Source organism: Ictidomys tridecemlineatus, chromosome 13 (assembly GCF_052094955.1).
Source record: "Ictidomys tridecemlineatus isolate mIctTri1 chromosome 13, mIctTri1.hap1, whole genome shotgun sequence".
Lineage (NCBI taxonomy): Eukaryota > Metazoa > Chordata > Mammalia > Rodentia > Sciuridae > Ictidomys > Ictidomys tridecemlineatus.
Window position 1 is genome coordinate 40,291,258 of NC_135489.1, and position 27,026 is coordinate 40,318,283.

The 27,026-nt window shown below is 33.3% G+C and overlaps 1 pseudogene; it reads right to left on the reverse strand.

Annotated features, from left to right (window-relative positions):
- Positions 1 to 13,214: 13,214 nt before the first annotated feature.
- The window catches only part of LOC101958620 (actin-related protein 2/3 complex subunit 1A pseudogene), a 30,804-nt pseudogene continuing 16,992 nt past the window's right edge, over positions 13,215 to 27,026 (reverse strand).

Sequence of the window (27,026 nt, forward strand, 5' to 3'; positions counted from 1 at the left end):
TTACACTGTGGGTGATTTCTAGAATTTCCTTTTGATTCTTTCTTAGAGTTATTGTCTTGTGGTTTATATGGTCCATTTGTTCTTACATAGTATATATTTTTCCTTTAGAACACATAAAATAGACATCACAGTTGTTTTAAATTCCCTGTTTTATAATTCCTACCTCTGATTCATGTCAGTATCTTATTCTGATGGTGTTCCATTTTTACTTCAAACTGTATTTCTTGAGTATGACACATAATTTTTTTTTGTTGAAAACGGGGGTGCCAGGTAATGAGGGTGATAATAATTGAGACAATGAGAGTTTTAATGTGAGTTTTTATGTTAATCTGGCTAGGCTTTGGGCTCTGTTTAACATTTGCTGTAACCATTAGCATCAAAGGATTCTAAATTCTCTTATGTTCTTGTATTGTTCTCTTCTAGTTTCCTTAAGAACTTCCTAAAGAACTTTTCCTCAGATAAAATCTGCCTCTTGCTGTTATGTCAGCTATAATCCACTGCTACTATAGTAGAAGTCTGCTGGTTTGATGGGAAGTTGTGAAAAAGGAACTATTGTACAATCTGTCAAATTATTTTTCTTGCTCTAAGGACATGAATAATGACTTCCTATGTCTTTCCATGTTAGAGCTGAAACAGAAGTCTTGACTTGTTTCAATGGGAAAAGTAATGCTGGGTCTTGTTACTACATTTAAGAGGAAGAAACTAGGCTTGAGTGTATGCATGGATGCCTAAATATGTATGTAGTTTATTGTGTTTTTTTTCCTAAAACTAGGGATGCAACTATTAGTAGAGTAAAATAATTTCAGACAAATTATTAGACAATTACCAAACCCTGGCATTTTCAGGATAGATTCTACTAACCATCTCAGTTTTCTAGGTGGTTCCTCCTGTTGCACCTATTTTATCTACTTCTGCTTCTCCTTTATTCCTGAACCTCTCTCTTCTCAACACTGAAACTTATTTGTCCTCTGTACTCTCTTTCCCCTGACTCAGGTCCTTTAGTGACTAGCTTACACTTGCTAATTCTAAGTATTACTTCTTCTTGTATTTGGTTATTGATTCATTGAGAATTTTAAAGCACCCCTTTGGTCTTCTCAAATAAAACCCACTGTATATATTTGTCAAAGTAACAATCATAGCAGTTGTAATCACTGGTTTCATTTTCCATGCTTTCTATGACAACAGGGGTGTTTGGGGCATGATGTTTTACACTGTGTGGGTATTCTTCCAAGTACATGGTTCCAGGATTCCAATATGTGTTCTAGGTGGTGCTACTCAACATGTACTTCTTAGATGGACCATCTGTCCCAAAATATTTGTTCCTAATTAGTGAAAATGTAAGACAATTAGAGTGTGAATCTGTTTATTACATTTATTAGTTCAGCTAAAAACTATTTCAGGCAGAAGGTTCTTAAACAAGGATACAGTACCTTACATTTTATTCTCGGATAAACATTTTAGTTAGCACTAAAAGAAGAATAGCACTTTGAGTAGCTATTCTAGGTCTACAGACTCTATGGGAAGCCCTCAAGGTTACAAAACTAGACAATCCCTGAGAAGTATCTCCAGGTAGTGAAAGAAAAAGAAGTTACTACTTGCACAGTGGAACTTCCCCAAATTCTTTCCTGGATCTTCTGGAATACATTTGAGGAAGTGCATTCAACAATGATATATTTAAAAGAAAAAACAACAAAACATGAAATAAATTTACAGTAAACTAAAAAAAAAAAAGGATTTTGCTTTGGTACCATTAGTTATAAGGAAACAAAAATCCTTTTTCTATGTATCCTCTGCATTTCCCATAATCTCTCTTCCCTCTTAGTTTTGTGCTCTTTGAGAAATAAAACTTCAACTAGCAAGAAGAGAGAAGCAGTATATTTTTAAAGCACTTAGAAAGTTGCTGGATGTTTGTAATTTAATTTTTAGGAGCTGTAAAGTAAGGTAGAAAAATAGGTATTATAAAGTGTCATTATGGAAAAATTACATTCTGATTAGTTAACAGCTCTGATATTATTCGAGATTAGATCAAATTTAGGCAATTGAATCTCTTTTGTAATTCTAGAGCATTTTACTAGGTTTACTCAGAGAAATTTCACTAATCTATTGTCAAGGGATTTAAGTCGCCTCTTTGTAAACTTATGCAGCATGCTCAGCCTTCAGGAGCTCTGAGAGTAGAACCATTTCCCTCATCTGTCTCTCTTTCCTCTGTAACTTCCAGTCTCTCCCTCTGCATTTACCCTGATTCTAACATATCCTTGGTTAATAATTTGCTTATGAGAAATGTTTAAAATTACTCTCTATGTATATTACTTATCTAATCTTATTCTTTATTTGGTGAGCGATGAAAATAAACTTACCAGGTGATAAAAATACCTATATAATGTTGTTTTGAATTTTAAGGAAAAGGCACAATGCTTTGGATGTTGGTACTTATTGTGTTGAAGTTTTAACAGATTTCTGATTTTGAAAAGTAAACAGATTTAATGAGATCAAGAACAGGGATCTAAGACCAAGAATTTTATTCTGTGGAAGTTCATAGCTATTATAGTTTTAGAATAGTATTACCAAGACTTTAAATTATTTTATCCCCACATGGTAAGAATAGAAAATTTTATTCCACAACAACTTTAAAAGATTATGAGTCCCTTCATCGTTTCTTATAAACATATTTTTTTTCTTTTTAATTATAAAAGATTCTTAATTGTCTATAGTTAAAGAAGCTTAAAACTGAAAATTACTTATCTATGCTTGAGTTGAGTAACTGAGTCACATCTTGTTGAATTTTTCAAATAGTCAACTAATCTCTTGATTCTTTCACTTTTGTTAACTTGAGAACTTGAGAAAATATTAGACAGATTCATACTGTTTTATAATTTTCACATCATATTTATCCTAAGTAAAAATCAGAGATATCAAAGTAGTCAAAAATAAATTATAAATAAGCAAGCACATAAGCAGATAAAGCAAAATGAATATGAAGGAAGCATATATTTACTATATTTTTTGATAGTTGTTTGGAGTTATTTCTCTATTTGGAGAACTGTGTGGAAGATATATAGTCCATCTACTCCTTGAGATACTCAAGAGCCCATGTATCCTTAAGTTTTTACTAACAAAACTCTATAGGGTCAGCCAATATTCTTGACCTATTTGTTCACATTTCTGCTTGATAAGGTAAGTGTATATTAAAAGAAATTATTTAAAAATTATAACTAAATTAGTCATTATTAAGTTGACACTAATGGGAAACTGCCAAAATGTATTCCACAAATGCCAAAAATATTTGGTTTAGACTTTAACATTTTTTTATCCATACTTCCCTCATATTATAGTGTACTTCTTTATTTCCTTCTTATTTCTTTTCCAATTTAATTTACCATGAACTTAGCTCCTTACATCTTATAAAGTAAGAATATGACTTAGCATGAAATGAATAGAAGTTCTAATATTTCTGATTAAATCCTTATCCAAATGGAAAATAATGGTAGGAAAATGAGTGGATACTTTAGCAAATGTAAAATAGAACATAGCACCAGACCAAATGTACAAATTGTGTACATTTGCTACACATGGACACGTGTATATAAGGCAAAAGGTGTGGGGGGGTGCCAATGGACAGTCAGTGTAGGTTATGAATGATTGACTTGGGAAGATGGGGGTTGAGTCAGGAGGAAATAAAATGTTAATACCTTCAGGACATTTCCCTTCCTCCAACCTGTTGCCAAGGTCACATGTCTCCAGGGTATTGTTCCTCCCTGCAGGGAGTTGTGAATGAGTAGCCCTGGGTAGTTACCCTTCTTGCATGTACCCCTGGGCAGCTTCTTTTCACCCTCGGATCATGCCAAGTTTTGGGTCAGGTAGGCAGGTTGGGAGGTGAGAGTATGAGAACAAAGGAAACCTAAAATGTCTAAAACTGGGAGTGAAAAAGAAATTGAAGTTAAAGTGTAAAAGACTGGGCATTGTAAAGCTGCTTCTAAACTGCAAAACCTGGGTTAAAAAGTAAAGGATTAGGTATTGTAGAGTTTCTGAACTGCACATAGAACCTGAAATTCCTGTAGCTGTTAGGACAATACCCGAACTGCCTAGTAAATATTCCTCCTGATCCTCTGGTTGTTTAATAACTTAGGACCCTGTGTAACCTGGCACGTAGGCATTCAAGGCCCCAAACCAATCAGTTTGAATGTGTACCCCACTTAGGAGTGACCAATCACCCCTGCCCAAACTGTTCCCGCCAATGAATATACTAATCATGTTAAGAGTTGCTGTTCAATTTTCCCCGTGCCTCATGCTGATTTGTTCTGATGTATGCAAAGCCCCCGCCCTCCCCAAAAAGTGTACTTAAGCACTGCTCAACCCTTGCCCGGGACTCTGGGTTGCTCTCTTTTCCTGAGTGGGCACGGAGCCCCAGCATGCTGGATCAATAAATCCCCTTCTGCCAATTGCATGAGTGGTCTCTTGGTGGTCTCTTCCTCTGACGCTTCGCCGGTCCCTTACAGGAGTACACCTCCACTTCCTGAAGCACCAACTTGGATCCTCTCCTCTGCAGAGGAGCCTCTGTCCCTTTCTCTGTTCAATCCTTTAAATAAAACTTTTTGTTCTTGCCTCTGCATTTTTAGGGTGTTCGATCTTGAACAATGGGGGACAGGACTTGAACCTGATTCTCAACATTGGTAACATCTCATTTTCACTCAGCACCAAAGTGTCACCACCATGCATTAGCAGTCAGTCTTTTCCTCTATAATCTATAAAGAAAAAATTTTCAACAACTTTAATTTTAGAGAAAAATGTCGCAGTGTTCCTTGTAACACTTTTGGAGACATAGAAAAGAGCTGGGTTTAGCTAAGAGGCTAAGAGGATTAAATATATAGGGGTGAAAAAGCCTCTCTCACTCTCTGTCTCTCTCTCAATTTCTGTCTTCTTTCTCTCCTCCTCCTCCTCCTCCTCCCTAATTTGAAGGATTTCTCCTTGCCTGAAGCTAAAGAAAGAGAGGTAGTTGATGCGACAGTACCAGACAGATTATGGGCTCAGAAAGAGAAAATCAGATTGGAAGGGGCTAAAGGTTAAGTGGACAGAGCCTGTGGTGTTAGATTGCCTCACATTGCTAACAGCAGCCTGGACAGCGCCCCCACAGGTCCTAGCTCATTGCTCCTGTTTAGCAAGTACTTCCTTTAAGAGCCATCAGGACCCAAATTCTTCAGGGCACTTTGGTCCTAATTAGCCTGCAGGACTTCAGCCTTTGCTAGGGCTGGGTTAGTGTTACCTGTCTTCTGCCTCCAAGGTCCTCCTGAGCCCAGAAACACCCTGAAAATCTACAGCTGGCAATGATGGGGAAGATCACACTCTGCAAGCATATTTAAGTGTGGTCACATAGGATGTTTTCATTGAACCTAGTTCTTAGGAACAGCCTCCAAACTCTCTCTAAAACCCTCTATATACAAAACATTTAGACATAAGAAAAAAATGTGAGAATTAAGGAAAATAAAAGTTTATAATTTTTTTTTGTTCATACCAGTTTGGAAAATGTCAGGATATTTGCAATGAATATAAGTTTTAATATGCTGACACTTGCCATGAGTCTCAGGAAGTTTGAGGAAGGAATGGGATGCTAGACATGCAGAGTTACAAATGCATTTTACGATAAACCATTTTGACAGTTTGTGTAGAGCATTTCAAAAACTTGTTACAGGAATCATTAGAATATGTTGCCTATATACTGTGCTTTCCCTCCTTGGAGAAGACTCACAGAGACAATTTCTCTGTGATTGCAACACTAAAAGTGCTGACAACGATCCTGTTGTGTTTCACACACGCCCAGGAAAATGTACATCCAAATACGTATGCTTCTAGCAAATGCATAATTCATGAGGTCTAATGCTGGAATCCTAACCTTACCCTTTCCAAAATTGCATTGCCTTATTTTCCTTCAATTATCTTCCATTGAGGTAATTTGTATTACGTATTTTTAAATTTTATTTTTATTTTTATTTATTTTTTAATTATATGGCATTCTTGTGAGCTAACAGATAGTCCTGTGGGGAAAAGGCTTGAATAAATAAATAATAAAAAGAAACAATATATAAATAACACATAAACAAGAAGATAAATATTGATGCTGTCATGTATTTTGTCAGGGTTTTATTTAAGTTAAAAACTAACAATCATTCTTTGAATCCGGACTTTGAGATAAAAGCAGTGTTATTTGTTTTGCTTCATATAAATGAGAAGAATCATTTCTCTTTTCCAGAAAGTTTTATTATCAGAGCTATTTGATTTCTTTGCATTCCCCTTTGTGTTTTATTCTTCTTTATAGTTGCTATATATGTATGAGCATCAAATAATATTTTTAGCAATATGTTTGTGCCTTAACATTTTTGGTGAGCTGTATATTACTATATTTGATGTTACACAAATGTAATAACTTTATACTGATATTGAAACTCTTTTTCAAATCTGAGTCTATGTTATCAATAATAGTGACACCCATAAACCAAAAGAATTGTAGATATGTGAAAAAATGAGTTTATTTCCAGCTAATGCATACCATATTAAGAATATCATTTATACCTGGCATATGGCACATGTATTTAATCCCAAAAGCTGGGAAGGCTGAGGCAGGTGGACTATGAGTTCAAAGCCAAATTCAGCAATTTAGTGAGGCACTAAGCAACTCAATGAGACTCTGTCTCTAAATAAAATAATTTTAAAAAGAGCTGTGTGTGGAGTTCGATGCTTCTGCACCTCTGAGTTCAATCCCTGGTAACAAAACAAATATCATTGACAACTATAAAGTAGCCCTAATGAACTTGGAGGACATTATTTTTAAGCACAATGAGATAGGCACAGAAAGACAAATATCCTATGTTCTCTCTCATATATTAAAGCTAAAAATGCTGATCTTATAGATTTGGAATGGTGGTGGAAAAAGGACAGAAATGTGATGGGGGGATGGTCATTGGAAGGATTTCAAATAGAAAATTTCATTTAGACAGCCAGTTATATCTATAGCAAAATAAGGAATCCATAGTTAACCATAAGTCGTTGCTTATTTCAAAATTAGTCTAGAAGAAAGAACTTTAAAAATTCCTAACAAAGAAATAGTAAATATTTGAGGTGATGCTGATTTTATAATTACACATGGTATACAAATATCAAAACACTACTTTCTACCCTGTAAATATGTCTTATGATTATTTATCAATCAAAATAAACATTAATTTATTACTTTGAACTTTGCCCTAAAAAGTTGAATTTTACCCTTCAGATTAACTTTTTTCCTATTCTTTTTTTTCTGAATTGAACATCAGTATAGTGTATTCACTTCACCAAATAATAATAATAATAATAATAAGAAGAAGAAGAAGAAGAAGAAGAAGAAGAAGAAGAAGCTGGAAAATTTATTTACAAAACATTTAAGAAAATAGTATATTTCCTAGCATTTATTTTATTTTCCTCAAAGAGGGTCTAGTTGTATTTCCCATGAATTCAGATGTACATCTATTCTGAGTTCTCATTAGCACAAGATTATCTGCATACCATAATCTAAAGCACCTTGGAGAAATTCATTTAGGTTTTTGTGTATACTATTATCTAACTGATATTTCACTTTCTGTTATTTATGGTCTATCTCTGTTTAAATACATGAATGATAGATGATAAAGTTAAATTTTGAACCACATGCATTGTTTTTCTGATACACCTCCTTAAAGAGCATATTTTTGTTCTGTATGAATATAGGTAAATATATTTGAAACTGATAGCTTTAGTAATGTAATAACTTTCTCATTTGGTATTTAAAGGTCAGGATTCCTGAAAGCATCAAGGTAAATATAAGATGCAATATTGATTGATTCTTCTCAACATTTTCTCAGTAAAAACACTAAATGTGAAATACTTTATCAGTCCCTTCTGATAGGGTCCCTTTTTATCTTATACTATAATATAGCTGTATAAATCTAGATCAATCTGGTCATCACAATGGTTTGCACAGAATATTATATTTCAATAACTCTATCTGACATCACAGTACTTTTGAATGGCTTAAAGGATTTTACTCTGAAACCATTGCTGTCATCATAAAAATGTGAATGGTTTGAAAATATTTCTGCCAGCAAATCTGAAGACTGGGGAATAATTTACTAATGTAGTAAGTGCTTTCAGCCTTCAAATGCTTTGAAATATATGGTTATAATTTCAGTATGATGTTTAATGTTATATATGTGAATGATAAAATGTATCTGACATTTATTTAAGCCTAAATAGGTACAAGGCAAGTTTATCAGCATGTAACATTTACAGGTCATTTAGAAACCTGTATAAGGTTGAAAATATTCTTTTTTTTTAATATTATAAATGAAAGAAACTGAAATCCTTAGTGTTGAAACATTTGCCATATCCTTACAATTCTATGTACAGGAATTGAGATTTGTTCTCAGGAAAGCTGATGCCTGAATCCAAATTCTTAATTCCTCTGTTTTCTCATATACAAATATGTATTATAAGATAGAACCAAAATAACATGGGCTCAGAGAAATGATTTATTAAAATAGTATTAGTGTTAAGAATATTAACACCGATATAAAATTATGTCACCAGTAACTATATTCCATTCATATGTGTATGTATTCAAAATATTTTACATATGTCTTCTTACAAAAATCTAATGGATATTAAAAATCATGCATTTATTTAAAATAAACATAGAACTAGAAAGGTGTTAATGCCAGTACTCATACTCATTAAAATTATTCTAAATTAATGACATCTAGTATTGTTGTTTATGAATAAATGGAGTTGCATCTCAAATAATTGCTGAGCCAATTGAACATGGAAATATCCAAGAAATATAAATAAACATGAAATTAAGTATTTTCAATTAAGTTTAAAATTGTTTTCAGATGATATCTCAAATTTTATCTCAAAGACAATGATAAATGTGAATAGGATGGTCACTGGAACCTGTGATACCACAGATACAATTACAACAATATTTATGATGAGATGTTGATTTTAAGTAAAACCTTTGTTCCCCTATTATTTTTATAGTTGTTAAATATATATAACATAAAATTTACTATTTTAACAATTTTTAAAATTACAGTTCCATGACATAACAGATAGTCATGTTGTATAACTACCTTTACCATCCATTTCCAGAACTTTTTCCTTACCCAAATGAAACTCTATTTAGTGAAGACTACAAACCATCCTTCTCCACCTTTACTTCTGCAACCACTATTCTACCTTTCTGTCTTTGTTAATTGATTTCTTTAGGTATCTATTAAACGTGTAAGCATACATCATTCTTATTTCACTTAATGTGTCTTTAAGTTTGGTTCATTTTTTAGCATAACAGCAGTTCTTTTGTTTTTCAAGGCTGAATGTGTGTGCATGAGTGTGTGTGTGTGTTTGTGTGTGTGTGTGTGTGCCACATTATATCTTATCTGCCTATCATTGTTAAGTCAAATTAAACTCTAAATGTAGAATAGAAATATTTCCCCTAATTGGCAAATACTTAGAGAATGTCACAATTTTGGTTAGACAATAAATATATTTCTGATTTTTGTTTTTATGTTAACATTTAATCATGATATACAGCAATGAGTTTCTGATTAAAGGCACCCAAAAGACTCTAGAAAACATACAGTAAACCATTCCTAAGTATCACATCCATAAATTAAACTGTGGATTAAAAAAATTTCTGTAAAAAGTTGTATCTAGACAGAACAAGTATAAACTTTCAATCTTTTTCCCCCTAAATAAATGATGTATAGAAACTATTAATATAGCTTTCTCATCGCCTTAGATATTACAAATAATATAAATATGATTTAATGTACATAGGAAGATTTCTGTAGATTTTTTTGCAAATTTTTTATTATCTATGGGGGTCTCAGAAACAATTTCCCATGGATTCTGGAAGATGATAGAATTTGAAAGTTACATTCCCAATAGAATGTTGCTTTTAGGAAATGATTTGCAGATTTGAGAAGTGTGTTAAGTTATAAAACATAGTGAAAGATCATGAGTGCCCACATTAAAATGTTAACTTTTTAAAAATTTCTTACATACATGACAATAGTGGAATGCATTAGAATCATAATTATCTATTCACAGCACAATTTTTCGTAACTCTGTATATAAAGTATATTCACACCAAATTACGTCATTATACATGAGCTCTCTTATTATTTTTTTTTCATTATAATTCTTAATACACCTTTATACCACAATTTATAATATCTCTGTTTGTATATAAGATATGTTGACACCAAATTCACATCTTCATACATGCATTTTGTATAATGATGAGGGTCACCTTCCACCATCCGTGCTATTCCCCTTCTTCTTCCCTTTCCCTCCCACCCCTATTCCCTATCTAGAGGTAATCTTCCTCCCATACTCTCTCTCCTTATGCCATTTTGAGTCACTCCTCTTATATCAGAGAAGACATTCAGCATTTGTTTTTTGGGGTTTGGCTAACTTCACTCAGCATAATCTGCTCTAATGCCATCTATTTCCCTGCAAATGCCATGATCTTATTCATTTTTAGTGCTGAGTAGAGCTCAATAACACAATTAATAACTTAGACTTAATTGACATATATAGAATATATCAACCAACATCAAGCAGATGTACTTTTTTCTCAGCATCACGTGGATCCTTTTCAAAAATAGACCATATATTATACAACAGGGCATCTCTTAGCAAATACAAAGGAGTAGAGATACTACCATGCATTTTATCCGATCATAATGGAATGAAATTGAAAATCAATGACAAAATAAGCAAGAAAAATTCTTGCATCACATGGAGAATGAACAATATGCTACTGAATGAACAATGGGTTACAGAAGACATCACAATTAAAAAATTCTTAGAGGTAAATGAACTTTGTTTTTTAAGAAAGAAGCTTATTTTGAAAAATTTTTATAATTGTTTGTGATTAGATTCTATTTGGATTTAAATACAATTCATTTGAAAAAAATTAATTAATACTTGTAATATGTAAAACATTGTGTTCACATTGCAATAGAACTAGCAGATGACTATGTATTAATATACCCATATTTTTAATAAATATTTATAATTTTGCATAATGCTATGAAGCCAAATCCAGAGTCCTGTGAGGATTTGAAAAGAAAGACATATCCTGGGGTGCTTGGAGACAGGTTTGAGTACTTTTGTCACTCAGACTTCTCTTTTACCTACAGCTCCCCCTCCTGACCATATTCTCAGAATTTGCCTCCAAGTTGATGATAGTATTTGTATAATATTGACACAGTTGTCCACTTTTATTTTTTTGTGGGGGGAGTTGGTATTAAGGATTGAACTCAGGGGCCTCAGGGGCCACTCAAATGAACCATGGAGCCACATCCCCAGCCCTATTTTGTATTTTATTTAGAGTCAGGGTCTCACTGAGTTGCTTAGCATTTCACCTTTGCTGGTGCTGGCTTTGAACTCGATATCCTCCTGCCTGAACCTCCTGAGCCACTGTGATTATAGGAGGCCAACTAGTTCTCTACTTTTGATGTTCCTATTTTTGAAAATTAGACTAAATTGTCTCCATTTTGGCATCACATGTAGGAGTTGCAAAATATTATGTCCAACTTTGCTTTATTAAAGGGGTCATGACAGGCTCTAAGAGTATGGGCTTCCTGTGTTTAAATTCTAGATTAGTTATGTACTACCTGGGTGCATCATCACTGTATGCTTGTTATCTATCCTTAGATCATTTTCAACCCTGGACTGGAACAATTAAGCTATAAGTGAAAAGGGCAAGACAGTCTTTCATGATAAAAAATATTTTGCTTGTATTTGAGATTATTATTTATTCCTCTTACTATTTGCAGCAAGTGAATATCACTTTGTCCTTTGTTATTCAACATATTCAAAAGGAAAGAAATGCAACTTCTTTTTCCTTTTCTTTGAAATGATGTTTCCTTCTCTACTCATTGCAGCCAGTTTTTCACGGCTGCTTATATCATGTTAAATAAGTTCCTCTGTAGCTCAGAAAAGCATCAGCTTTTCCAGGAGCAAAACAACTGACTGGTGTGCCAAACCCAGGAGAGTCACCTTTGTGTGATTTCCTAGGGATACTTACTGAAGGTGTTTAGCTTGTCCATCTGTGAACTGGGAGGAAATCCAGACGTCTGTCAGTACACTATAGTCTCCTATGATATTGATTTTAAGAATCAAAGGATTTGAGCATTAAAATGACAAAAAAAAAGATTAATGGATATAATTTGGTCAAAAGCCAAAGTGGAGTAAATTGACATCATAGACATACTATCTTCAGAAGTAAATATCTTGAAGCTGGAAAATTGAATATCTCTTTCTAAACAAGCTATGCCAGGAATCTTATCTGTCATTTTTAATAACTGTAACTTAATTAATTGTAATTGTAATTACTGAGAGAATTTGAAAATTCATTTTAAGATAAATTTACTTAATTTAAGATTCCACATTGTATCAAAATAAAATATTTTTAAAAGACCTGTCTTCCTTGTGGTTATTCAGGAATAGAATGTACCTGATACTCTCTTGAACATCTGATTGCTTTTAATTTTACCTGAGAATAAGTCATGGGTTTCTGTGCATTATCTCATAGTTGCGATGTGCTTAGAAGTAATTTCACACCAAGTCTTAAAGATTTTGTTACTATAATGTACAATAGTGGACTCCCACAGGCACATTCTGCTAACCATCTGAGGTCTTCCCATCTAAGCACAATAATACAACATGTATCTTGCCATTTCATATTGGGAGCTAACAGCTTCCTCTAGGACTTACTGTCGTGAGCAAACAGCATATTGTGCTCTAGTAGAATCTATTAGTTTATGTGATAAGGGAATGAGACTTTTACTGCTTCTTACACTTTAGAAAAGATACATTTAAATAACCTGTACAAACCAGTCTTAGTAAAAGATTGGTTCATCATATATTGAAAGCAATGTTTAACTCTATGGTAGTAAAGAATCATTTCTATTTATTTTCCACATTTAGGATTTTTATTTAATTTTCTAAAAGACAATGCACATACCTCCCTTACCTATTCCTTTTAGTGTGACAATTTTCCATAATAAAGTACTTAAAGAGAAGCTTTCATCAAGAATGAGATGAAATATCAAAAGCAAACAAACAAAAACACTGCTGCTTTTAGAAAAGCAACACTTGCACCAATTTAAACAAAAGCACACAGTGTTTACTGGATATGTTTAAAGTGTTTTCTTGGGACTCACTTTCCTCACCAACAGGCAAGTGGTGGCCATGTTTCTCATGCTGGATGGTGGAGGCTCATTGGTTTCACATTCAGAAGACACTGGATGTAATAAAAGGTTCTTGAAATTCCAACTTTTCTTGATGCCATCAATGCCAATAGTACAAAATCTGTGGCCATCTTGCTTGTTCACCTTATAAATAGACACTTGAGTGATGCTAGACTTGTGCAGTGTCTACTAGTCTGCATTAGGTCTTGGGTGGTGGCCCTCTTGTCCATGTTGCAAAAACGGTCCATGGCAGACATGTTGGGCATGATGCTCTGTTTTGGAATGTCTAGGTTGAAGACAAAGGTCAAGCAGCTATGATCATCATAGTTAAAGAGTATTGTACAGTAGTCAGGGCCAGCAGCCACAACACTATTCTCTGAGACAATCAGGAGTAGTAGGACTTCATTTTCAGAGTGGAGACCTTTTTGAGTCATTGGCAACAAGGCAGGGTGCAGTTGTGACTGAACCAGGAGGAGTTGCTCCCACTGGCAAAGACGTTGATTCTGTGGACCCAGTCACCAGTGTCATTGTCAACAAACTCAGATGGACATCAGCTGACCCAAAGGGATTTTGCTGCCCCTGGAAGTATTGGTTGGCTTTTCATCTACTTCTTTACTGGACCCAGAAGATCCTCTACATCTGAAATCACGTGATTCTGCAGCTAGCAAAATGTTGGGATGCCCATACAAGCTGAGGACATTGGAGCTATGAGATTTTTAAAGTCTTTGCTTACCCACTAGTCATTTCCAGAATTGAAGGAACAAACAAAAATGAATCCTGCTCTCCTTCCCTCAGCAAAATTGTTCGCCAGAGGAGATGAATCAGTTCACAAAGTTGGCTGCACAATTAAACCTCAAGATCACCTGTGGTTTCCAGACACAATCTTTCTGACTCCATATATAGGCATTGCTATCTGCCCTACAAGTGGCCATGCCACCCTTCTATGAAAACAGTCAATAATTCCAGGGGATCCATGGGCCCCTTGGGTTCATTAGCTTTCACCCACTTTCTCCCATTCTTCTTACAGATATGCACTTCATTATTATTGGGGTTAAGGGTCATCTGGGTAACGTCCCTCTTCCAGGTATGGCAGGTGATTCACTCTAGTAAAACCTGATGCAGGGGGACTGGAGATGTGGCTCAAGCGGTAGTGCGATCGCCTGGCATGTGTGCAGCCCGGTTTTGATCCTCAGCACCACATACAAAAAACAAAGATGTTGTATTCACCGAAAACTAAAAAATAAATATTAAAAAACCCTCTCTCTTGGTCTCTCTCTAAAAAAAAAAAAAAAAAAACCTGATGCAGGGACATTGCTCTTTGCATTTTCAAAGGTTAAAAATCTGGGAGTCACAATGGTCAGGAACAGATTGGAGCCAAGAATTCCTGGGGTCAATTTGGAAGATCAGGCTTCAGCTGGCACAGGTGAAGGCAGAAAATCACTTCAGTAAACTTACATCTGTATAGCAATGATTCGGCTGAGTGCTCTAAAAGATGGTGAGATGCTTTTCTTTTAGAAAAATGAAGAATCCATTGTATTTACACTGATGTATAAAACAGCATGCTATGTAAATTTAATCAGATTATGTTCTAGTTATAATTTTAATCCTTAGGGAGGTCTATGACTTTATCGTTCAGCCTTAGAAGTTATATGTTATAAAAATCATTTTTTTTAACTTAGTGGCCATGATAATGTGAAGTTATGAATGTACAGAAACCATCAGTCAGCTTGAACATTAGGATTGTGAAAAATGATGAAAAACATGTCAGGTTGGGATGGTGCTGAGCCAGCTAACTTAAGTTCAGCTTGGTTAGTAAGCAGAACTAGAGATCTCTGAAGCATCTACTTCCTGTGATCATTTGCATAGTATTAAAAAAGAATTCAAGAAGTCACCCAGCAATAAACCATACAGAATATGCCAAGAAGTTCAGGATCATAAATGACAGACATCATTGAAAAAAGCTGAAAACTACACCTCTAGTTATTTTCACATGGACAAGTGTGGAAATAATTTTAAAATCCAGTATGTGTTAGCTTAAACAATAAATAAAACATATAGACTTATTATATATTTTTATATACTTTATTTTTTGTAAACATCAATGCCTTAATCTTAAAAAATCATCTCAAATTATAGTTTCTTGTTTTTAACAGTTCAGCAGGAATACAGCATCTTTCTGAAGACTTGTACTCAGTAAATAATCAACAAATTTTAAGATGATAGAGAAATAAAAGGAATCTCAGAGTGTGATTGCAAAAAATTAAGTCAACTGTATGCAACAAAACATTTTAAGTATTAGATTTTATGCAGAAATTATATTTATCAATCTATTTTCAACAATGAGTAAACAGTTATTCATGTAACAGTGACTTAGTCAATTCTAGCTAGTACAATAGTATATAATCTACCAAAATTTAAAAATCATCCACTTATCCATTTAAAAATTTTATTAACAAGGATTAAAATGATCACAATGAACTGGATTATATATTTAAATATATATCAATGATATATATTCAATTTTATATTTAAATATGTGAGTAAATATGTAATGATACAAGTTATATAAATAATTAATATAATATTAACAAATAATGACAATATCAATAGGAAATAATGCTAACATATAGGCTGATGTTCAGGAAGTTATATCAACACAGTTTACAACCTAAATAGCTGGCCTAACCAGAGAGATTCATTTAACTATTCAGGCCTATTCAACTGTGAAACATTGAAAATGACTAATAATAGTGCCTATATTGACTTATAGCTTGGAGTTAATATTAGTCTGTCTCTGATTTTTTGTTCATCTAGACTCTAATACTCATACTGCCACTATCACATAGGTACCTCAATCAAGTTATTTAATATCCATCTCAGTTTATTCACTGGCAAATAAAGATAATAATAGTATTGTCCTCATAAGGTTATTGGGGATTAATGTGCTGTACAAAGCACAGTGGTTGATGATAAGCAACCCAGTGCTACTGTGTTGGAATTTGCTGGTAGAATCAAGTTTAATTCTTGAATAAAGGAATGTCTGTGAGCTACCATCAGTACCATTTATTCTGGACTTGGCTTATTCATGTAAAACCCAATTGTGCTTAATTGCTTATTCTTCTTACATACATCTGAAAATAAAGTATTCTATGTATATCAATTTATTATTTCCTGGTCTCATATTTATACCCTGATATCTTATTAATGATATTTCATGATATTGGGATTGAACCCAGGGGTGCTTAGCACTGAAATGCCTTTTTTTTTTTTTTTTTTGACACAGTGTCTTGCTAAGTTGCTGAGACTGGCCTCAAACTTGTGATCCTCCTGCTTCAGCTTCCCTAGTGGCTTGGATTACAAGCATGCACCACCCTACCAGGCAAATGCTAATTTCTTTTTCAAGACCCAAGATTTCGCTCTGATCTACAAGTTCTGCTTGATTACTGGCATTGCCTGTTTGATAATTACAGTTACTGATATGACTAAAAATAAAACAATAAAGTATACACAAAAACAAAATAAAATGAAAGAAGTTTCAACTAATGTTGCTATAGTTTGGATGTGAGGTGTCACCCAAAAGCTCACATGTGAGACAATGCAAGAAGGTTCAAAGGAGAAATGATTGGGTTGTGAGAGTCTTAACTCAATCAATGAATTATTTCCCTGATAGGGATCAGCTGAGTATTAACTCAAGTGGTAGGGTTGGCTGGGGCAGGTGGGAATTAGGGCATGACTTTGGGAGATATATAATGAAGCCAGCCTTCTCTGAGCCCTCAATAAACTTTTCCTCCTCTATAGTTGCTCTAGTCAGACCCTTTAGTCACAAGACAGAAAAAGCTGACTAAGACATCTGTTTTAAAATTCTTCTGCCCAAAGAAAGTTGAGTGTTTTTAGTACTGCTTGGGTCAATAACACTATGAAATAATGTGTTCTTTATTGTTTTCTTCTTTATATGTTTATTTAAGTATGCCTACTTTTTTGAAATGCACATTTCACCTTTTTAGAATTTCTAGTAATCTGGAGAACAGCAACTTAATTGCTCCCAAGAACAAGACTTTCAGAAAATAAGTCTTTTGTTTTTTACCCCTATTAAATTAAAAATCAGAGCCACTACTGCTAAACTTTAAGATCACTCACACCTCTTAAGAAGAAGACTCACAATAAAAATCATGAAAAAGCAATAAAAATAAAATTTCAAATAAGTAAATAATTATTTTCCATGAGTATACTTTACAGAATCTCTCCCACCTTCTCCTTCATCTCTTGCAACTTTGTTTCCACCTCCTTCATTCCTTCTTCTTCTTCTTTTTATTTTGATTTTTTACTCCAGAAGCTATAGATATCAGAGAAGTTACCTGATCCCCTCAGACTTCAACTTTCTATAAAATAAAAATTTCTTTAAAATAAAACTCATTAAAACAGTGATGGCACAGTAAAAAAACTATAGTGCAGTGCAAAACAGACTCCCACTGTAAGAACCATTAAAATAACATATTTGAACAGATGGAATAAAGATCACATAGAAATTTTGATTTATACAAATGAGTGAAAAGCAACCGTGATGAGAAATAGTAGACAAAGCTGAAACATATTTACCTCTAAAATAATCAGGTTTATAGTAGCAGAGTAGAATGGTGGTTTGCAGCCAATGGAGGACAGTGGGGATGGAAAAGTAATGGTGAAGGGCATAATGTTATGTTTCAGCCATGCAAGACAAATGGATTCTTCATCTATCATACAGGATAGTGACCACAGCACACATTACTGTATTTTACATGTATAGCTTTGTAAGAGGGTAGATCTTCTATTGTACTCTTACCACACACAAAAATAATATAATAATAATAATAAAATAAAAGGATGGTAAGAAATTTTAGAAGCTGAGAATTATGGGAATAGATTTAGAAGTGCTCTTCTACTGTTGCATACCTATTCCTATACTCCTCAAGTTGTATGCATTAAATATGCACAGTTTTTTATATATCAATTAAAGTAGTTTAATAAACTCCCTCATTTGAAAACCTCATTGAGTGTAATAGACTACTTACAGCAAAGATAATTAGACCCCAATAACTCTCAGAGAAGATAATAATAGCACAAATATCTTAGGAAAGAAACGAGAGTGTCCTGTTTTAAGACTTTTAATCTAAATGTGAAGTGGTTGAAAATTATTTGAAGGTAGGTGGTGATATGTTAGAGATTCATATTGAAAAACCTCAAGAAATCACTAAAACTTAATAATATAATGTCTGTAGAGGATACAAAGTAGAATTGCAAAAAAATTAATTATCTAAGAAAATATAAGCAAATACTATTGAAAAAAGAGCTATTCCACAAGTAAAAAATTATAAAATTATCTGTTTAAACCCAAATGTATCAAAATTTATATTTGATATAATCTAGCTACTCTACACACCATAATTAAAAGAAAGGGTTTTCCGGATTTGGATAAAAATATAAATAATAACCTATTATGAATTCTCTAAAAGGAAATTATATATTAATTAAATTAGATATTAAATTAAATATAGATAAGTTAGAAGTAAACCAATGGAAAATGGTATATAATTCAAATCAAAAACTTTAGCTTAAATATATTAGTCAAACAATGCATTAGATGGAAAACTGGCAAAGGTCAAATGAAGAGTAGCTAATTCTATGGTAGCAATGATAATTTCCTGATTTTTACAGCTAAGCTATGATTATGTACGATATTAACCTGAGGATACTGAGTGAATAGGATATAGTAATTCTCTGTGCTATATTTGCAAATGTTTATTATTCTAGATTTATTTCAAAATAAAATGTTTAAATAAAACATATCTAATAACAAATATTCTCTGAATATTTCAAGAACTCATCAATAAATTTAAAAAAATAATAATCTATTTTACAGGTTCCACCCTCCCCCTCAAATAGTGCCATCTCTGAATCATGCCTTTAAGGAAGAGAACTTTTCAAAATACTTAAGATAGAAAGTATAGCAAATGCTCAACAAAACTAGCCAGTAAATCGGAATTGGAAATTAACATGATTGTGCCACCATTAAAAATCTACTATAATGGCTAAAAGCAAAATTGTATGTTAGAGGAACATCACTTTGTCATTAATATCTAAAGTGCATGGAAAAATAATAATTGAAACTTTCTTATGAAGGTGATCATACACTTACCCACACAAAGCTATAAAGCAGTAATCCCATTCCTAGATATTGACCCTTCAGAAATAAAATGTATGTTGTTCTTTATTATTTATAGAAACTTGAATTATCATTGCCAATATCTGGAATAAATTCAGAATTTCATCTATTAGTCAATAATAGTTTTAAATCTTGCATATATAAAAAGAATATTAGAATTAGAAAGAAACTACTGACAGGTGCAATAGCATGAGACATATTTAAAAACAATACAGTCTATTTTTGTGAGGCCTTTTTGAGTAAGATAATTTTCCTGACTTCTTTCTCAGTAGATTCATGATTGGAATATAGGAAACTATTGATTTATGAATGTTCATCTTCTGTCCTTCTACACTGATGAATTTGTTTGATCAGCTCTAGAAGTCTTCTGGTAGAATTTTTGAGTATTCTAGACATAGGATTATATCATCAGCAAAAAGAGACAATTTGACATCTTATTTTCTTGTTTGTATTCTTTAATTTCCTTCTCTTGCCTGATTGCTCTGGCTAGAGTTTCAAAACTATATTGAACAGGATTGTGAGAGTAAACATCCTTGTCTTCTTTCGAATTTTAGGTTAAATTCTTTCAGTTTTTCAATGACCAGTACTATGTTGGCTTTGGATTTGTCATGTGTAATCTTTATAATTTTGAGAAAAGTTCCTTTTATTCCTATTTTCTTCAGTATTTTTAACATGAACTGCTGATAAAGTTTGTCAAAGTCTTGATCTGTACCTATTGGTGTAATCATGTAATTTTGTCTATAAGTCTATTTATTTGGTGAATTACATTTATCAATTGGTGAATGTTGAAAGAACCCTGCATCCCTATGACAAAACCAATTTGATCATGGTGTGCAATTTCCTCAATGCATTTTTGAATGCATATTGCTGATATTTTATGTAGAATTTTTCATGTAAATTTTCACTGGGAATATTGGTTTGTAGTTTTCTTTCCTTGATGTGTCTTTAACTGCTATTGGTATCAGTGTCATACTGGCTTCATAGATCAATATCAGAACTAAAGAACTAAACAGATATTTCTCAAAAGAATAAATGCAGCTTGGTGCAGGTGTAATTCTAGCAGGAGGATTGAGGCAGAAGTTTGAAAGTTCAAAATCACTCTTAGCATTTTTTTTAAGGGCATAAGCAATGTAGTCTGTCTCAAAATAAAGAAATAAATTTAACCCTTTAAATTGCCCATTTAAGGAAGGGGCAGGGACATGGTTCAGTGGTTAAGCGAAGCTGGGTTTAATCTTTGGTACCAAAAGAAAAAGAAAGAGAAGGCGAAGGGGGAAGTAGAAGGAAAATAAGGAGAAGAAGAAGAAGCAATATAAATGGCTAACAAATATATGAAAAAATGAACAATATCCTTAGCAATCATGGAAATACAAATGCAAAAACCCACTGAGATTTTATCTCACTCTAGTGGAAATGATAATAATCAAGGATACAAATAACAATAAATGCTGATGAGGATGTGAGGAAAAAGGCAGACTCATGAATTCTATATAGGTCTGAAAATTAGTACAACTTCTTTGAAAAGCAATATGGAGATTCCTGGGAAAATTAGGAATGGACTCACCATATGAACCAGCTCTCCAACTCTTTGATATTCTCCCAAAAGAACTAAAAGCCACCTCTTATAACTTTGCATTCATTCCAATGTTTATAGCAGTTCAGTTTACAATAACCAAACTGTGGAACCATCCTAATCACCTATTAGCAGATGAATAGATAAGGAAAATATGGCATATATACATTGTGTTAGCCAGTTTTTTTGTCACTGTAACCAAACAAAAACAATTTAGGGGAAAAAATTTATTTTGGACTCATGGTTTCAGAGTTTCAGTCCATGGTCAGACATCTCCATTGCTCTGAGCTCAAGGTAAGACAGAACTCATGGCAGAAGAGCATGGTGAAGGAAAGTTTCTAGATCATGGCAGCTAGGAAGGAGGCAAGGGGAGAGAGGGAGAGAGGGAGAGAGGGAGGGAGGGAGGGATAATGAGAGGGAGGAATAGAGAGACAGGGAGAGGGGAGAGCTAGGAGCCAGGGGCAATATATAAACCCCAAAAGCACATCCCCAAAGACTTATTTCCTCCAGCCATATCTTACTTGCCTAGAGTTATCATCCAGTGCAGAAGTCCTGTCAAATTATCTCTCTGCTGTGACCCGCACAGTCATTAATTCAGGTTCCTGGACTGGGTGGTACATTATATGGGGATGCAGGAAAGATAAACAGACACACAAATAGAGAAAAAGCTAGATGTCAGTGGTAGACTATCACCCTGTTAGGGAGGTGGTGACACAGAAAAGCTCAGCACATTTATCATATTGGTATAAAATCAAAAGAATTTATTGTGAGAAAGCTTCTTCAAAGCAAGCAGAAGCAAGGTTAGGAGTATGAGCAGCTTGATTATGGTTATCAGCTTGCACCCATAACTTTCTACCCCTGAGCAGCTGGTGTCTGAACCTCAAGGTCAAGAATGGAATAGCTCTTTAGCTGACACAGAACATCCTATTGAACAGAATGTCACATACCAACCAAGCAGTCTCAAATCAATGCCTCTGCACAGACAGTTCCCAAGAGAGGCATTGACTCTGTCATAGGCATTTCAAGAACCATAATTCAATCACTGCTCCTGATGTTACTCTATCAAATAGATTGATTCATTGATTAGGTCATACCTCTCAGGATCTAATCATTTCACCTCTGAGCATTCCTTCATGGTCTCACACATGAGCCTTCATGAGACCCCTCATATCCTAACCACATTATATACAATGAGGTTTTACACAGCTATAAAAAGAAAAATGAAATTATGTCATTTTATTTTAAATTATGTTGTTATATGTTATGGGCAAATATAAAATTGGCAAAATTGGAGAACATTTTGCTAAGCGAAATAAGCCTGCATCAAAAAATCAGTGGTCAAATGTTTTCCTCTCATGTAGAAGGTGGAGAGTAAACCGATATTTTAAAAGAGTTCTGGGGGGAGCCTCATAAAAATACAAGGAAGAACAGTGTAGGAGGGAGGAAGGAGGGATGGGTATGCTGAGTGAAACTGACCAAAACATGTCATGTGCATAATAAATATATTACAATAAATTCCACCTTTATGCATAACATTAATGCATTCATTAAAAAACACTAAATTAATACAAGGAAGTCTAATGGAGTGGAGGAAGCGGATCAGTGGGAGAGAGGAGGAAAGGGAAAGTATGAAAGTTCATGGAACAAATTATGTTATATACATTTATGACTATAAAAAATAAACCCAATATTATGTATAACTATAATGTACTAAAACACACAAATAAATAAATAAATAAATAAATATTCTGTTAAGTGAGAAACAAACTAATGAAAGTAGCCAGAAAGAAACCTAAATGCTTTATTCACCCATTTGTATAAAAATCTGGAAAAAAAAGACAAAGATTTAGAGATATAAAGATTTGGAGCCTGGATTTTGGGTTGTTGGAGTTAAGGATGGGCATATGAAACTGACTGAAAAAAAAATCATGAAAAAAAAATTTCAAGGTGATACCAAAGTTTCTAAATAATTATTGTAGAAATACTTGTGTGATTGCAAGTATGGGTAGAGTGAAGGAAAGCACAAATATCTTATTTTAAGCTAATTGCAATGTATTTGTTTATTAAGATAGTTGACTTATATTGTATCTCATCAAAAGTGCAAAAGAGTTTATGCTGAACTAAAAATTAACAGAATTATGAACAGCACATAAAGAAATAGAAAAATCAACAAGAAAGAAGGAAATATGAGTGAAGTGTTGTAAGAATTTTGGCAAAATTAATCACTCTTCATACTGTACACCATACAGTGAAATAAATGTAATATAGATATAAAAGTTCTGCATGTAATTGTTATAGATTATGAAAAATGAAGTGAAATTTACTGTTATTTTCATGTATCTATGTTCCTTCTTAAATATTCAAAGATAATGAAAGTAAGGTAGTAAGGTAGGATCACCTGATAAATTTTACCTTCCAATAATAATTTGTTAGTGAGATGTTTCTCCATTTGTACACTTTTTCCAAGTATTTCTGTTATTCTTTGAAAAAAGAGAAAGGCCTTCCCATAGTGCTCCGATTAATAGGATTTCAAAATAGTCCAGTCTGTCTGAAGACATGATCATTAAAATCTATCCATAAGATCTTAAAACCATTGCATTCATTTACAGTTTCTCACTAGGATGAATTCAACGGAAAGTAATTCTTGAATTATAACAGAATTTTTTTCTACCAGATTGTTAAAAATCTCCCTTACATTCATGGTAATGCTCACATTTGAAATATTTCTCTGCAGTATAGCCCATGGGACATACAGTAGGGCATATCCCAAATTCTTCTCCATATTTCTTATATTTATAAATTTTCTTGCCATTGTTACAACCATAATGCTAAGTTCTGAGTCATTTGGAAATACCTTGTGACATTTCTTATATTGTTACATTATTCACCTTCATGGATTCTTAGATACTTGGAAAAAATGGTCTGCTATTAAGGGTTTCATACATTCCTTAAATATTGGAGTTTGTCACCCTTATGTATTATCTAATGATAAATAAAATATTTGTGGGACTAAACACATGTCTAAACTCCAACACATGTCTAAACTCCATTTATATTGTTTCTCACCATAATGAATCTAAATTTGAATAAATCTGAGCTAAAAATAAAGTTATTTCTGAAATAACTAACATTCAGAGAATTCCTTTCATTATAAAAAGTTGAGTACTCAGTAAAAAAAATAGGTGGTGAAAGTGAACATATCTTGCATGAGTGCAATGCCCTCCTAAGACTCATTATGTTTTTCAAAATGGATATTTTATTTTTAATAATCTTTTCAGCATGGAAATTCATACTCCTTCATTATAATTTTTCTATTCTTCAGGAATTTTCCATTTGAATGATTTTTTTGTAGTCTATGTCAGTTTTGTAAGGAAATTTCTTGGCCTTATCTCTTGATTTCTAGTCTAATGATGGACCTCTTGTTAGCTTTCTGTCAACCACCCAAGTTCCTTCATTTACTCCAATAAGGAGATTAATGATGAATTAGAAATGCAAAGTCCCATTAACGCCAAGTGTCTGAAATTCTTCCGTATAAATCTTCTAATTAAAGTGATTATCAGTGCCCCGGAGTGAAGTCTGTGGTCCCATCAATGAAAATAACTGGTCTATGGCACACGTTGTTAAATTTTCAAGAAATGATTACTCTCTTTTAGACTTTAAAAAAAAATTCTGAGAATTTGGGACCTCATGGAACCCTGTGCGGTATGCAACTCTTGTAGCTAAACTATAATACCTTTTTTAAAATTGGATTTGATTTGACTTGATTTGATTTGATGTGGTACTGAGTATTGAATGCTAGGTGAGAGCCACTGAGCTACATCCTCAGTCCCTATAATATCTTTTTCAATGATAGGAAACTGAGGTTATGAGACCATATTTAAATTTAGAGAAAGGAGTATTATTCTAAAATAATCCCTGCCTAATTTATTCTTGACTTCCCTGAATAATCATTAGGGACTAAATAGATACAATATTTCTTCTTTCTGGGTAACTCTAATAAGTTTTTATTTTTCTTTAACCTTTTTATTTAATCTCTGAATTTTCGATAAAACCTAAAACACAGTTTGGTGTTTTCTGTGGTTGGTTTTAATCATGCATTTTGCAAAAGTTAATGTTATTGTCTTCATTTCATTTCTTAAATTTATTTTTATATGTATATACTCTCCCGTGTTCTATTGATGTGTTGAAAATAGAAACACAAAAACATAAAAAAGGTTTGATTTTAAAGTCACATAAATACATATGGTAATAGTTACTTGTACCACTAGTAATTAATTTCACTTATTGAAGAATAATTGTATTACTTTAAAAGAACACAATATATTTAGCTAGGGACCACCAGCAGATTTGTTTCAGAATGATCATTATACAGTATGCAGCCCAACAGTCCCCACAGAACCTCAAATTCTCTTCCCTTAATTTTATCAGATTGTTTGGGCAACAGGAGACTTCAACACTCGACCATTTCATCCAAATTAATTAGCCTTTGAATTCATAGCTTGAAAATCTAGATTGAAAACATACATTGCTTGTCAGGTATGCCTCTGCTTTTGTACACATGACTAAATCAGAATTAAACATATTGACAACTCTTAATGTCCTGAAAATGACGAAGTCCCTCAGAAAGAAGAATTACATCATCTTTAAAATAACACTGTGACTGAAATGCTAGTTTCAAATAACCCCCAAAATAAATACTGTGGAAAGCAGTTGCCTGCTATATCAAAATGAGAAAGATACTTTCCATCTTCTGCGTTGTCTTTGCAGATCAAACTTTCCCTTAAACTGTAACATTCTACTAAATAACACCTTCCATCCACAATTTTTTTTCTCTTAAATAGAAATTTTAATGAATTCATCCTCTGTGACATTTGCATTTATCTTTAAATGCCACAAGATAACAGGGTTTTAATCATTCCAAATAGGTTTTTAATTATAGACCTAATTACTTTTGCAGAAGGTTAAGCTCCACAAACAGGAATAAAGCTGTTTGCTTGCACTTTGTGTGAAGAATGATGTTTTGCTCTTGATTTAGGTATTCGGTAAATTTATTCGGTCAGTTTTAGCTGAATTTTTAGTATTAGAAGAGCTGAGTTTTTAGAGAATTTGACATTATGCAGTGTGAATCAAATAATGTTATTCTAATTAATTACAGAACCAGAGAAGGAATAAGAGATGCTTTGCACAAGAGATGGCAGATTAGTAGCTGCTAATTCTGGCCTCCAAGGCAGTATCAGCAACAGACAGTTCAGTTACCAAGATTCGCAAGGTTGATGTCTGTAGAGTTCATGAAGAAATTTACTGCTCAACAGTTTTTGATAAAGATAGAAGATTACAATTTTAAAACTGAGTTCTGAGTGAGGACTCAACTAATGATTTGTAGAGAAAAAAATCTACTAAATTATTTATTTGGGTAGTTAAACATTTGTTTCTTTTTTTGCTTCTCATAGCCTCCTATGGGTGATCTTTGAAGGTATGTAGCAGTTCATAAGAAATTTTTTGATTTCAGCTGTCATGTTTAACATATATGTGGACTCTGAAGATGAGCCCCAGAAAGGATAATCATAAATTATGCATCCTCTTCTATGATGAACTGTCTCAATTGTTTATATAACCCTATTTACTATAGGGAAAAGTGGTCAATTCATGCCAACGTATTATGATTGTTCCAATGTGTTTCAACATTTCTTTCACCCATTACAGCTGCAATAGAGAGAAGAAAATGATATTGTACTGAGACTGAAATTCTCTGAAAAACAATCATGAGTCCCTTAATTGGGCAACTTGTTCAGCAGTGCTTGTTCATCTAGAGGAGATCACTACTTATTCACATTATACTAGAAACAAGACATACTCTTGATCTATGAGGTATATGAAACTGGTCATAGAAGAAACCTACACTATGTCCATTATGTATAGCCACCCAGATTTTCTGGTTGGATAAGAAATTGTTTTCCTTTGCTGAGGATCACACTTAACATAAGGAGAATGA